At 24.1% G+C, this 12,672-nt stretch overlaps 1 long non-coding RNA gene across 2 annotated transcripts in view; it reads left to right on the top strand.

The window, feature by feature from the left end:
• Positions 1 to 12,672, top strand: part of LOC129606306 (uncharacterized) — a 145,593-nt gene that overhangs the window by 45,302 nt on the left and 87,619 nt on the right. The gene's annotated exons all lie outside the window — the stretch shown is intronic.

The raw sequence follows: 12,672 nt of genomic DNA, 5'->3' as shown, positions 1-12,672 counted from the left end.
TTCCTTTTATTTTTTGCATTAAACGTATATACACGTACGTCTGCATTCGTATGTATTATATTTACGTAAAGTATGTAGGTATGGTTGAACATGAGATAATTCTTTGATATTTGACCATAATGTATACCTAATGATAATATGAAAAGTAACAAGAAAAAGAAAATAATGAAGTAAAAATGGTTACTTTAGATGTTAGTGGTGGTGGTGTGTAGGTTTGCTTTGGTTATTTAGGATGATGATGTTTTTTTTTTTGCTCAACACATTTTTATTGAACATATCGTGTCTACCATACATGCAGCAAGAGAATAAGTAGTAATTTTTTTTTTGTAAAGGTGCTCTACGTTAAAGGTAAACTCGGTATAAAACAAAGAGAATATAAAAATTAAACCCATGTGTGGTTTCACTTTTTTTTTTGCAATTTCCTTTCTTTTTTTTTGTTGTTTAATATTTGGAAAAAAAATGAATTAAATATTTTTATAAAAGACATTTTTTTTTTGAATTACAGATGATCAAATTTCTTACTCAATTTTACTTTATATTTTTCTTCAAAGTATAACGTTCCTACATTATTATCTACCTGCTTTTACCTGTAGTATTTGTTTAGTTGCATAAAAAATTCAGTTTGTGTAATTTTTTTGAACTATTTCATTTGAATTTCAGTTTTTTTTGAGTTAAAGACTTTCAAAATAGGAATTCTTTTGTGTTCACTAATGCTGGGGAAGTCGGTCAAATATACTTATTTTTTTTTCTTATGTTGCATTAATGTCGTTCACGGATGAATAAAAGTTCGGCTTTTCATTGCATTCAACAGAATAAAAAATTGCAAAAATGGTTTATTTTCGTAAAATATTAAGATTTCAATTGGTATATTGGTATAATTGGCATATTACAACACAATTCTGCAACTATACAACTCATAAGTCCAATTGTTTATAAACAACGCATATTCGCAATAATGAAGTGAGTGACATAGTGTTGTTTTTGCGAATGATATGGTGAAAAAGCAATAGGAAATGTGACTTTTTTAAAAACCTTATTTGTAATACAATTTTTAACATTAATTACGCGTTTTTTTGGTATTCATTTAATTTATAAGTTCAAGTTCAATAAATGTGTTTCTCAAATAAATTTTGAAGAAATTAAATTTTTTTTTCTATCGTATTTCATAAAAATTTTATTGACTTTATTTGAAACGCCCAAACACATTATACAAATCGATATTTCATAGTTCAAGTTCAACACTCCAAAAAAGAAAAAAAAATATTGACTTAGTTAATAATAATTTTAAGTTTTGATAAAGTAACAAGATGACACTGTAAGTTGGCTGTATTAGGAACAAAAATTAAGAGAATTTAAGGTTTTTGCATATGACAATTAAATGGTGCCTAAACTTTCTAAAATTTTAACTATAATTAATTAAAAATTTTTAATCTAGCAGTCGCTAGAGGAACTTTACTTAAAAATTGATAGGCAGTATCAATTTAATCAGCGTTGCTATATTGATTTCAAAGAAAATCTGGTAAATTTTCTCCAAAACATTGGAAAAATCTGGTAACATAATAAAGAATGACTGGCATAAAATCTGTTAAAAAAAATTTCTATGTCACATAGCTTATTTTTATCAAAAACCATTCTTTTTAGAGCTTAATTTTAAAAAAAAACCTAAATCAAATTATTTTTAAAAGTATAATTTTTGCTGAATTTAATTTGATTTTACAAAATTGCAATTAAAATGAAGATTAACTATGTATATTCATAATATAGTCAACCTTACTTCACAAACAATATCAAAATGGGTATTCCGTTAGTTAAGAAAGGCAGTCGCTGTGTATCAAAATTCACGATAATAAAATTATTATCAAGTTTCAGTGTCACGTAAATGCCAATTTTTACTTAATACTGGAATAATAATTCACAAAACAAGAAATTAAAGTCATTTGTCAGTGACCAATCTATTTCTAAAGTGAAAAATCTGGCAAAGTTAAAAAAATTTTGTATTTTGGGTACATCTGGTATTTGACGGACATTTGAAAAATCAGACAAATCAGATAAATTAGAAATATAGAAACGCTGATTGTACTTTTATTGATAATTAAATTGTTTTAATTGAAAGAAGACGTACGTGACTCGTCGACTTACTAATATTTTGTATTAGAACCTGATAATATTCAAAAGGCTATTACAAATTTTATAATACATAAAAAAATAATAATTTAGTCGTTTCATTACTTTTATATTAAAAAAAATTCATTAACTGCACACAATTAACTGCATAATCCTATTGTTTTGCCTAAGATTTCATAAGTTTTATAAAAGTATAGCCATAAACTCTTCATTTTGAGCAAAATCACATACTATACTTTAAATAAATTCGAACAATTGAGTCACACGAATGTCATACATTCACAATATGTTTAATCAAAATTTAATTCTTTGTTCCGATTTTAAGATTAAAAAAAAAATAAAATTTAATACTAAAATATTATCAACTAAGTAAGTATACATATATATATATATATTGTATTCTCTATCCTCTATTTTCTAAAAGATAAAAGATTAAAGAAAAAACGCAAAAAAAAAAAAATTAAAGAAAATAAAAACTATAGAATATAAAACGATTGTGTATAAAAGTCAATGACCCCAGGTGTTTTATTTTTGGTTTATAAATGATAGAGTATAGATAATACATGTTTATACATACATACATAAATACATACTGTGAATGCGAGCAAGTATGTAAATGTATCTTTGATTTCCAACTGTTATAGGTCACAAAATCCACCAAATTAAAAAACAGTTTTCATCTGTTGATACCCAATAGTTCATATTCATATACAAACATATTATATATATATATATATATGTATACGTGCATATATGGAATATAATCACTAAATATAGTATTGTACAGTATGTCTGTATGTGCGAGCCTATTTTCGTACATATTATAATATATTTTTGCGCCCACGACATAATTCAATGCTGAGTTGAATATGAATGAGATGATGTATACACGTATATATTTTTTATTTTAGGATGAAAATATAATCGTTATGCATACGTGTGTTTGTATGAGTACATATATGAAGATTATACTCAGTGTGATGTCGTTTATTAGCGGCTATATGAAGTTTTTGTTTTGTTTTTTTGTTTTTGTTAAAAAAATGCTTCTGCATCAGAGAGATGCTGCAATTTGATATAATATAGAGATTCTATTTATATAACAAAAGGTATAAGAAAAAAAAAAGAATCCGAGTTGTTGTGTTTATTTTTATTTTTTTTTTTTTTTTGGAAAAAAAAAGTGATGAGATGAATATTTTATTTGATTAAAGTGATTTTGATTACCTACTACAAATAAAAAGCACTTCTGGTAAGTGACAGCTGATGTTGCTACTGTAAAAGATAAAAACAAATTGATAAAGTTTGATGAAGATAATTTTTTTTTTTTTTGAATAAAAGAACGCCAGTGGTTGTTCTATAGAATGAACACAAATACATACATATATACATAGATATTCATAATATGTACATATATATGATGCGTTGGTAAATGAAAAGAAAAAAAGACAAAAAAAAAATTAAGAAAAAATACAAAGAAACGAGAAAATTTTGAAAAAGGAAAATTCAAATTTTTTGGGTCTAAAATATTCAAAATGAAATTTTCATGGAATAAAGTTTTTAATTATGCAAAAAATTAAAATGAACATGAAAAATGTTAACAATGAAAAATAAATTTGAAGATGTATTGAGTATGACTACCATACAAACATCAATAAAATATAATATCAGTAAGTTAAGTTTGATTTCTAAAGTGGACAAATCTAAATGCGTTGATCATAAGAGATTTTGAATTTTTTTCATTTTGCAACTATTATACGTTTTGTAAGATTAAACATTCATTCAAAACTAGTAACTTTGAGTTTTTAAACAAAATTGTAATAGTATTTAATGGCAAGGCAATAAAAAATGGTACGACATTAATATTTTTGTAGAGCTGATCGCCAAAAGTGAAAAATCGAAACATTAAAACAATTCAACACTAAGTTCATCTGACATGAGCATTATTTATGCAGAATTTAATCTACTAAATAATCTAGTCTTACCAGAAGTTTTGCAGGGTTACTTTTCAACACTTCTATTGAAAAAAAAGCGCATCTTTTGAAAGAAGAATTGATTAGCATTACATTTTGACATTTTGTGTTTTTTTTTTTATATTTTTATTTTTAATAGCTATTTTTCTTGTATTTGTAAGTATTAGGTCCAAAATATTCTAAAATTTTTAAACTAGATTATAAGATTGTCTCTTTTACTAGTGTTATTCATCTAAGTATACTTGGATACTTACTAAGGAATTTGTTTCAAGTTTTAATACTGCAATTAGGTCGCTCGCTATGCGGCTATGCAGAAAATAATTTGTTTAGTAATTTATTTAAAAAAAATAATTTGATTTCTGGTTTGATTATGTTAATAATGACAGCTAAAAACTGTCATATTTATTTGCCACTATGACGAGTAGTTGATAGGATTTTATGTTTCTCATTTCGGTTAAAATTTTTAATATTTTTTGTAACGCTAAGAGATAGAGGCCCATAATAAAGACATGAATGAATTTTTACTGAGTTAAATTGTGAGGAAAATTAATTAATTATGTGAAGGCACTCGCATGTTTGCTATAACAGCAGGAATTTGTTCATTATAAGCTAGACCTTTTGAATTTTCCGAAATTACTTTTATCCATGAATCTTAATTAATTTGAATTCGATCGAAATATAAATGTTCGAATAGTTTTTATACAATTCAAAAAATAATTTAATTATATTTCAAAAATTAAATTAAAATTTTACATAGGAATGAGTTTTGTTAGTAATACCAAAATATAAACCACAATTTAATCCCAATCGTTCGTGTAATTTATTCTTCTTCTACATAAATCCCTCATATATCGAATTTTCATTGAATATATTAATTTATATTGTGATTTACAATATGGTTTTGAGTTCATAGGTATATACAAATGTATATGGTGTATATACATTTGTCTGTAATAATTTTCATAAGAAAATACTTATAAGAAAAATTAAGAAAATCACAACAGTACATATTTCCTTATAATATTTCGAATTTATCACGAACACTTTTCATCTATACAATTAAAGCAAATGTTCACATTGAATCCCTGTAGAAAAATGAACTATTTAACTATAGAGAAAATGAACTATTTAACCAGAAAATATTTTAAGTAAAATAAACGATCTGTAAAATACTTTTTTAATAAATTTCTTAAAGAAATGTTGTTATACGATCATGTTGAAAGCTTCAATCACGAAATTTGCTTGTTACACTAAATACAATAAAACAATAACAAGAAAAATCACAAAAGAGAAACAAAACTTTAACGTGTGTTAATAATAAGGTTTAAAGTGTACACTCTAGTTCATGATACTTTTTTATGCTCACATTTTAAAAAACGATGGTTATCTATTTAAAAAAAAAACTTGCAAATGAACTTATTTCTATAATATTCATTGAAATAGAATTTGAATAAATCTATAGCAAAAAAATAAAAAAAAAAATTGTGGGCGAAAGGTTATACGCGATGTTATAGATCACAGAGTATTCAAACTTGTATTTTCAACAACAAAAAAAATATAGGTAACAAACCTTTGTTATTGTTTTTGTATATACCATACATATATATAGTATTTTTACTTTCGCTTGTTATCAATAATAATGATGTACATTTTATGTATATATATATATATATAAAGTCGTTATGTCAACGCCTTAACATTAATTTTCTCTTGTATTGTTATAGAAAATCGTGATGTTAAAATTTTTTTTTTACTACATACAATTTTAATATTATAATTTCAGCTTATATTGTTATAAAATATAACATTAAAAATTATTTGGATTTTTAAAGATTGTCAGAAATTTTAAGTAAATTATCGCTTTTATAATACAATTATAAATTATTTATTTATACACAAGCGCTTATACGAGTATAACGGTGTATATATTATTGTATAATATGTAGATTTGTGCGAATTGGTTCATTTTTAAAAATTGATAAGTTTTTGAATGTCCACACCTTTTTCGAATCAAATATTTTGCAATTTCTAATCATATTTCATAAATAGCACCTTCTGAATTGCACCTGTTAAATTTTTAGCTAGGCATGATATTGAAAGAGCAGAACAATTTTCCATATTATGGTCCACATCACGTAAAGATAATATTGAAAATCACCGCTTTTATTTAAAATTTTCAGAGTTCAGTTTTTGTTCGAATTTGTTAAGTTCAATATCGCAATATTTTACGATATCTACCAAATACAAAAAAAAAATTTTAATTTAATACCGCGACACATTGAAATAGTTTTCGGTTTTCCTAATTCAGTTGCAGCAACATTTCGATTTATACCAATTTTATGAAAATAAATTGAGATTTAAGCCGCAACAATTCAAAATTATGCAGTATTTCGTTTTATTATTATTTGTTTAACAGAACTTTAAAAACAGTACTAGTATGAGCATCATTTACTCGAAACTATAAATTTACTCTTGGCAACTGAAAGTTTTTAGATCTTATTTTTAAGATTAAATTTAGAAATTATAATTAGGACCTTTTCACTAAAGTGTTAGAGCTGTCAAATATTTTAACAAATTTTCATTGAATTGTTAAATTCCACTATAAAATTTGATTTTTAAATAAGTAAAACTAGACATTAGGCAAATTGAATTGAAATCTACAAAAATTTATCTTGTAATAAATGTATTACGTTGTTGTATTACATATTTATCAAAATATGTACATATAATTTTTTACTATGCAAGACCAATGACCATAATTTTAGGTTGAAAATTTTTTTATGCCTACACAACATCAAATATCATAAAATTTTCGAATGTTTTTCAAATTTTCACAATAAGTATTTATAGAAATTGTATTAACCCTTTCATTACCAAAGGTGATATATGTGAAATATGTGGGGTAATTTTTATAGACCTTATTTTTTAAGAGGGAAAGGTGGTCCGACAGTCTCATACAAAAAAAGCTATGATAGGATAAAATTTGATAGAAAAAATTCCAATTTAACAAATCAAATTATCTAAATGAAATGGCATGAAATTCTGAGTTTATAAACTAAACATAGTTTTGGCAACATGTTAAAGATTTAAATATCAAATTTAATTCAAAAATTTAATTTAATCTTGCTATGTTAATAAAAAAAAATACACACAGGTAAAAATAAAGCTAATATTTTTTAAACACTGAAATTTCGGCATTAATACAATTTGAAATTAATAGAATTTAGGTCCAGAAACTACTCGGAGTATAAAGATTTTGTTATTCGGAAAACACAGTTTAAATTTTAATTTAACACGTAATTTAAGAATACATATTATTCTTAAATTACGTGAATTTAGGGATTAAAAAATCAACCGCTCCAGGAAGGGTTAAACACCAAACCATATATCAATATGCTTCATATAGCAATAAATTCAAATTTTAATTTAATTTTAAAAACATTAAAATATATTAGTAATATAATTTAAATCACATTTTCATCATAAATTATAATTCTATTTATATAAGAACCTTTACTTTATAGTAAATAAATGAATGTCATATTGTAAATTTTCCTTAAAATGGTTTTTGATTTTAAAAAAAAATTATGTACATCTTAGGGGGATTTAAATTATATACATATATATATATATATATTTTACATAAGACAATATTATTATTTTAATCGTTTTAGAAATTGTAATTATGCAATTATATGACGTGCAACAGGTGTAATGCACATATTAAAATATACTGTGGCATTTACTTTGTATGCATTTACATAATGTATGTAATATGTATGTGTATACAGATAAATTTTGTAAAATTTTATTACATCAAAATAACTCGCGTATTAGAAAATATTCATATTATATTATAAGTATAATTATATGTATATATATGTACTTATGTTAATATAAGTTCTTACAATTTACAATGGTATAAAAAAGTATAAAATGTAAATTTTGTAAATATACAAGAGTTATGCAGAAGAGAAGAAAAAAATGAATTTATGCAAATCATTTCCTTTGTTATTTTTATGCTCTTCCATTTAAAAATGCTATACATACAAATATCTATATATATATCTATATGTATGTATGTTGTAAATAATATAATATTCTTTTCTCTTGATCCATCATTTCCCAGTTATTGAAATAACCGAGATCTAGAGATTTTGATTTTTTTTTGATATTTTTGATTCTCTGTTGTTGGGTTTTTTCTCTGTGTAATGTTATTAGTCCTTTACAATAAATCCTTTCATCCACCAAAAAAAAAAAAAAAAGAACTTAGTTAAATTCTGAATATTAACTAAGAAAAGAGAAATTATACATGTGTGTATGTATATAATTTGTGTTATATTAGTTGTATATGTATGTATGTATATATAGGGTATAAAAGAGTTGAGTGGATACGGATTTAAAATGTGATTCATAACATGATACTATGATGATGTGAATTTAGATTTTCATCATCATCGTCATTACCATCACACTATGTAAGCATTATCATTATTCTACTATGAATGATGGTGATATTTTGGTTGGATATAATATTCCATCTCTATAGCCATATCGAAATAAGACTTCAAAAACCAGAGTAAAAAACAAAAATAGTAAAATCAAAAGAAAAAAAACTAAAACAAGGAATTGTACCAGGGACCATGTGTCTAGTTAGATTTTGCATAAGATTGTTCTATATATATATATATATATATATGAGATGGTATATATTGTATATATAATTGTGAATATAGTAAAATTTGCAGTACAACGATTAAATAATAATAGAAAATGTAAAATGTTAAAATAAGACGGTATTAAAAAAATTTATATGCATACACTAAACACAAGTCTTACTCCAAATTACTCGTTAGCCATTCCTTATAAAATCTAAATTTTTTCGTTGAAAATATATTTAAATCTATTTATTTAAGGTTTCAATGCCAAAAATTTTAAATATATATTAATGATTCCGGATAATTTGGTTATCATTTCTTTTGGTTTAATTTTTATAATGGCGTTGTACCTCTCGTTTTTAAGATATATGTTAAACTGTCATGCTTTGAGTGGTGGCTGGCATTTAATATATTGTAGAAATTGGAAATTTTATTAGGAAATTAAGTTCTAAAATGACTTCTAAAATCTTTTCTTTTTGAAATGGGTGGCATGGCAATTGAAGATTTATTATTGAAGATATATTAGCAACTCGTGAGGTTAATGCTACAATTAGATAACTCGCAATTATTGGTTTAGAGAAGCTCGCAATTATTGGTTCAGAGATATTGACTTTTAAAAATTTAGCAAATAATTTATGATAAAGATATCAAGTTTTGGCATTATCATTTTCAGATATTTAAGAACACATTTAAGCTAAGATATTGATTGCAGATAAAAGAGCATTCGATTTCATGACACCTAGGTTAATTATCTAAAAATATAAAATTTTCGAGTTATCTAGTTGTAGCATTAATACTTCACGAACTATTTTTTCATAAGTGACTTTGTATAATATCCATTTTTCTTAAATAATTTCTTAATTTCCTGCATTGTAAATCGCATTATATTGTATCAAAATTGGACCCAGTTTATGAGATTAACCTGTCATTTTTATTTGATGTTAAGATAACACTGACAATTGTGAAGCATACTCAATTTTATGTAGAGGTCGAACTAATTTAGCGTAGAACTCGTATTTATACATTCGTAAACACTTACATACACAAGTGCATACAGTTATAGTGACATTTTTTTTGTTGTATGTTTTGCTTTTTTTTTCTCTTTTGCTATTGCTATTTGCATGACAAATTATGATGATTTTTTAAGGTATTTACTCAAAAGTTTGATGTACTTTTAACTACTTCTTTGTTATGATTTCGAATTAAATAATGCACGTAAGAACTTGAAAAATTTATGAGTTTTCTTCTATTTTTCTTGTATAACAATTTATTTTTTTCTGTCTTCTATAATAATTTTTAGTTTTTCATCTATATATATTTGAAATGCAAAGTAGTACAGAGAATATGCAAAAAAAACATGAAAAAAAAAAAATTTTGTTCTATTCGTTTGTATAATTATGTACGTGTGTATTAATTCATGTACCTATAATTCTATATATATACGAATATATATGTATATACGAGACATATACATATAGAGAGAGAGAAGAAGCAATTAAGATTAAATCAGATGAATAATAGCTTTTAAATTTGTTAAAAGTTAAGGAAAAATGAAAAGTTTATTTTATTTATTTTAATTTTTTGATTTTTCTTTTTTTTGGAAAATTTTGTTCTCCTTTTTATTTTAAAAGCTTAAATTATAATAAGATTAAATATAAAAGTTAAACTTATTCTTATATAGTTTTTAAAAAATTAAAGCTATAATAATGTTTTCTTCTTAATTAGTTGTTTTGCATGAGTGAAGGGAATATGCGTTTGAAATTATAAAAAATTTTTAACTTTTGATATTAAAAGCAAATCAAAGAAATGGTTTTCAAAGTAGCACATTTCATTTAAACAAATTATAAGAATGTTTTATTCTTTTAGTTTCTGCTTACAATATACTACAAAATCTAAAATTTTGTATGAGTCTGGTCGAAGTCGTAGAATCTGTTTAACATCTAGTGGCAAATAATAGAAATTATTCTATGCTCATTCGAGTTACTGTCAAATTTTCTAAAATTAAAATGGCGACAATTAAATTTTTATGGGAATTTATAACAGATTTGTTTTCAATCACTTGGATGTTAATTTTCGTAGTCAGAACTCTATCAGATAATATTTCAGTTTGATATGCAAAAGTTATCGAACTTTACTGTATAGATTTAAGCTTCGATTTTGGAGCATAATACAAATAGTACCTTAACGCCTTAATTTAAAAGAAATGAAAAATTTCACTTTTTTAATTTTTTTCAAAATCAAAAATGTCTTCTTCTTATTAGAAAAAATTATTAGATTTCTGTATTTTATGCAATTATTTAGAAAAATAAAGAATAAAAATTTTAAAAGGCAAACTCTTAAATAGTTCCGATACAAAATATTTTTAGATAGTAGTACTATTAGAATTTAAAGGACTAAGTTTCTAACTCTTAGAGAGGAAAGACTGAGGAGAATTTCCTTTCGTGGAATAGATTTATGGCAAAGATCTCTTTTATGTATCACATTGCATTGCTGACAACATCTCAATGTCTCAAAAAACATTTAAGTTTTGCAATGACGGCCGGACGATAAGTGTTGAATTTTGTCGAAAATTTGCTAAAATTACTGTAAAACAATAATGAAAATATAATTGTATTTCAAGTTGTTTTTGTTTTTTCTTTTGATTTACATAAATGTGGTGTTATTGTTGTAGAATTTTAATTTTAATAATTTTCATTTTGTAAGAATAATTTAACAATAATAAATTTTTGCTTTTTTTTAATGAAAAATTTTTTTGTTAATTTTTATTTACTTTTCGATTTTAGTTGTCATTTTTATTAACTTCTTTTATAATTTTATAATTCGTTTGTTGAGCGAATTATAATCTCTCTTAATTATCTTGTTTATTATCCTTGTTTTTTTTGGTATGTTTTGTCTAGACAATAGGCTTGAATTATTTTGCATTCTGAGGGGTGTGGTGTAGATTTCTTCCAATTTATTCGTATTTAAGAATCACTATGAACTTTTTTTTTTTTGGCTGTTGGGAAAATTAAGTGGTTTCATTTCTTTATCTTCAATGAATATATTTTAATTACTATTCAAGCGTTATATGGAAATAGTCTTAAAATCAAATGGAATCAAATCTGTTATTTTATTTTATAATTTCTAATCGAGGAGTTTTGCAATAAATTTTTTATTTTAATTTGTTGACCTAAATCGGCTGAATGATAATTTATTTATTCTTTGATTTTTTAAGTGGTGTATGACGTTGCAATAAATCATAAATACTTGAGTCAATTTAGCAAGGATCTATTCCGAAAAGTCGAAATTTATAATTTAACAAAATTTATTTTAATTCGAACACTTTTTTTGAGGAACAAGGTGTTGAATTTTCCAGCATTCAATCTGTGCAAAGTAAAGGGAATTGTGTAAATTTCCAGCATCAAATTGAGTAGAGACTGTAAAGCTTATAGGATTATTTTGTGTATATTTATATTATTCTGTACATTTAAAGCTATTGGAATGATTAATATACCTCACATTTTTGGGTACATTTTGATGTCAATAATAAACAAGACAAGATTTCTTTACATTCTATGTAAAACATTTGTGCATAGGTAGTGTAAAAAAATGGTTTCTCTTGATAAAAATCTTGAAGATCATAAATTTTATCAAAATTATTTTAATGTGAATCTGATAACAGGCAGAATTCTTTTTTTTTTTATTGTAAGGAATAACAGTGTCTCTGTTATGCATTAGAGACTCATATTATTGTTCTTTTGTTTTGTGAAAAACATAACGAATTGTAAGCGTCGTTAAATTTTTCATAAAAATTTTTCTTGATGATTTTATATTATATTGTTAAGTATGTCATCACCACACTTTATCAAAATGTCATTATTTCTACATAATAAAATTTTTAATCAATATTATTTTGTTCTATGTAAATAATGACTTGTTAACAT

The sequence above is a fragment of the Condylostylus longicornis genome, unplaced genomic scaffold, assembly GCF_029603195.1.
Source record: "Condylostylus longicornis isolate FDR11 unplaced genomic scaffold, ASM2960319v2 ptg000018l, whole genome shotgun sequence".
NCBI lineage: Eukaryota > Metazoa > Arthropoda > Insecta > Diptera > Dolichopodidae > Condylostylus > Condylostylus longicornis.
This window is presented reverse-complemented; position numbering and strand designations above follow the sequence as displayed.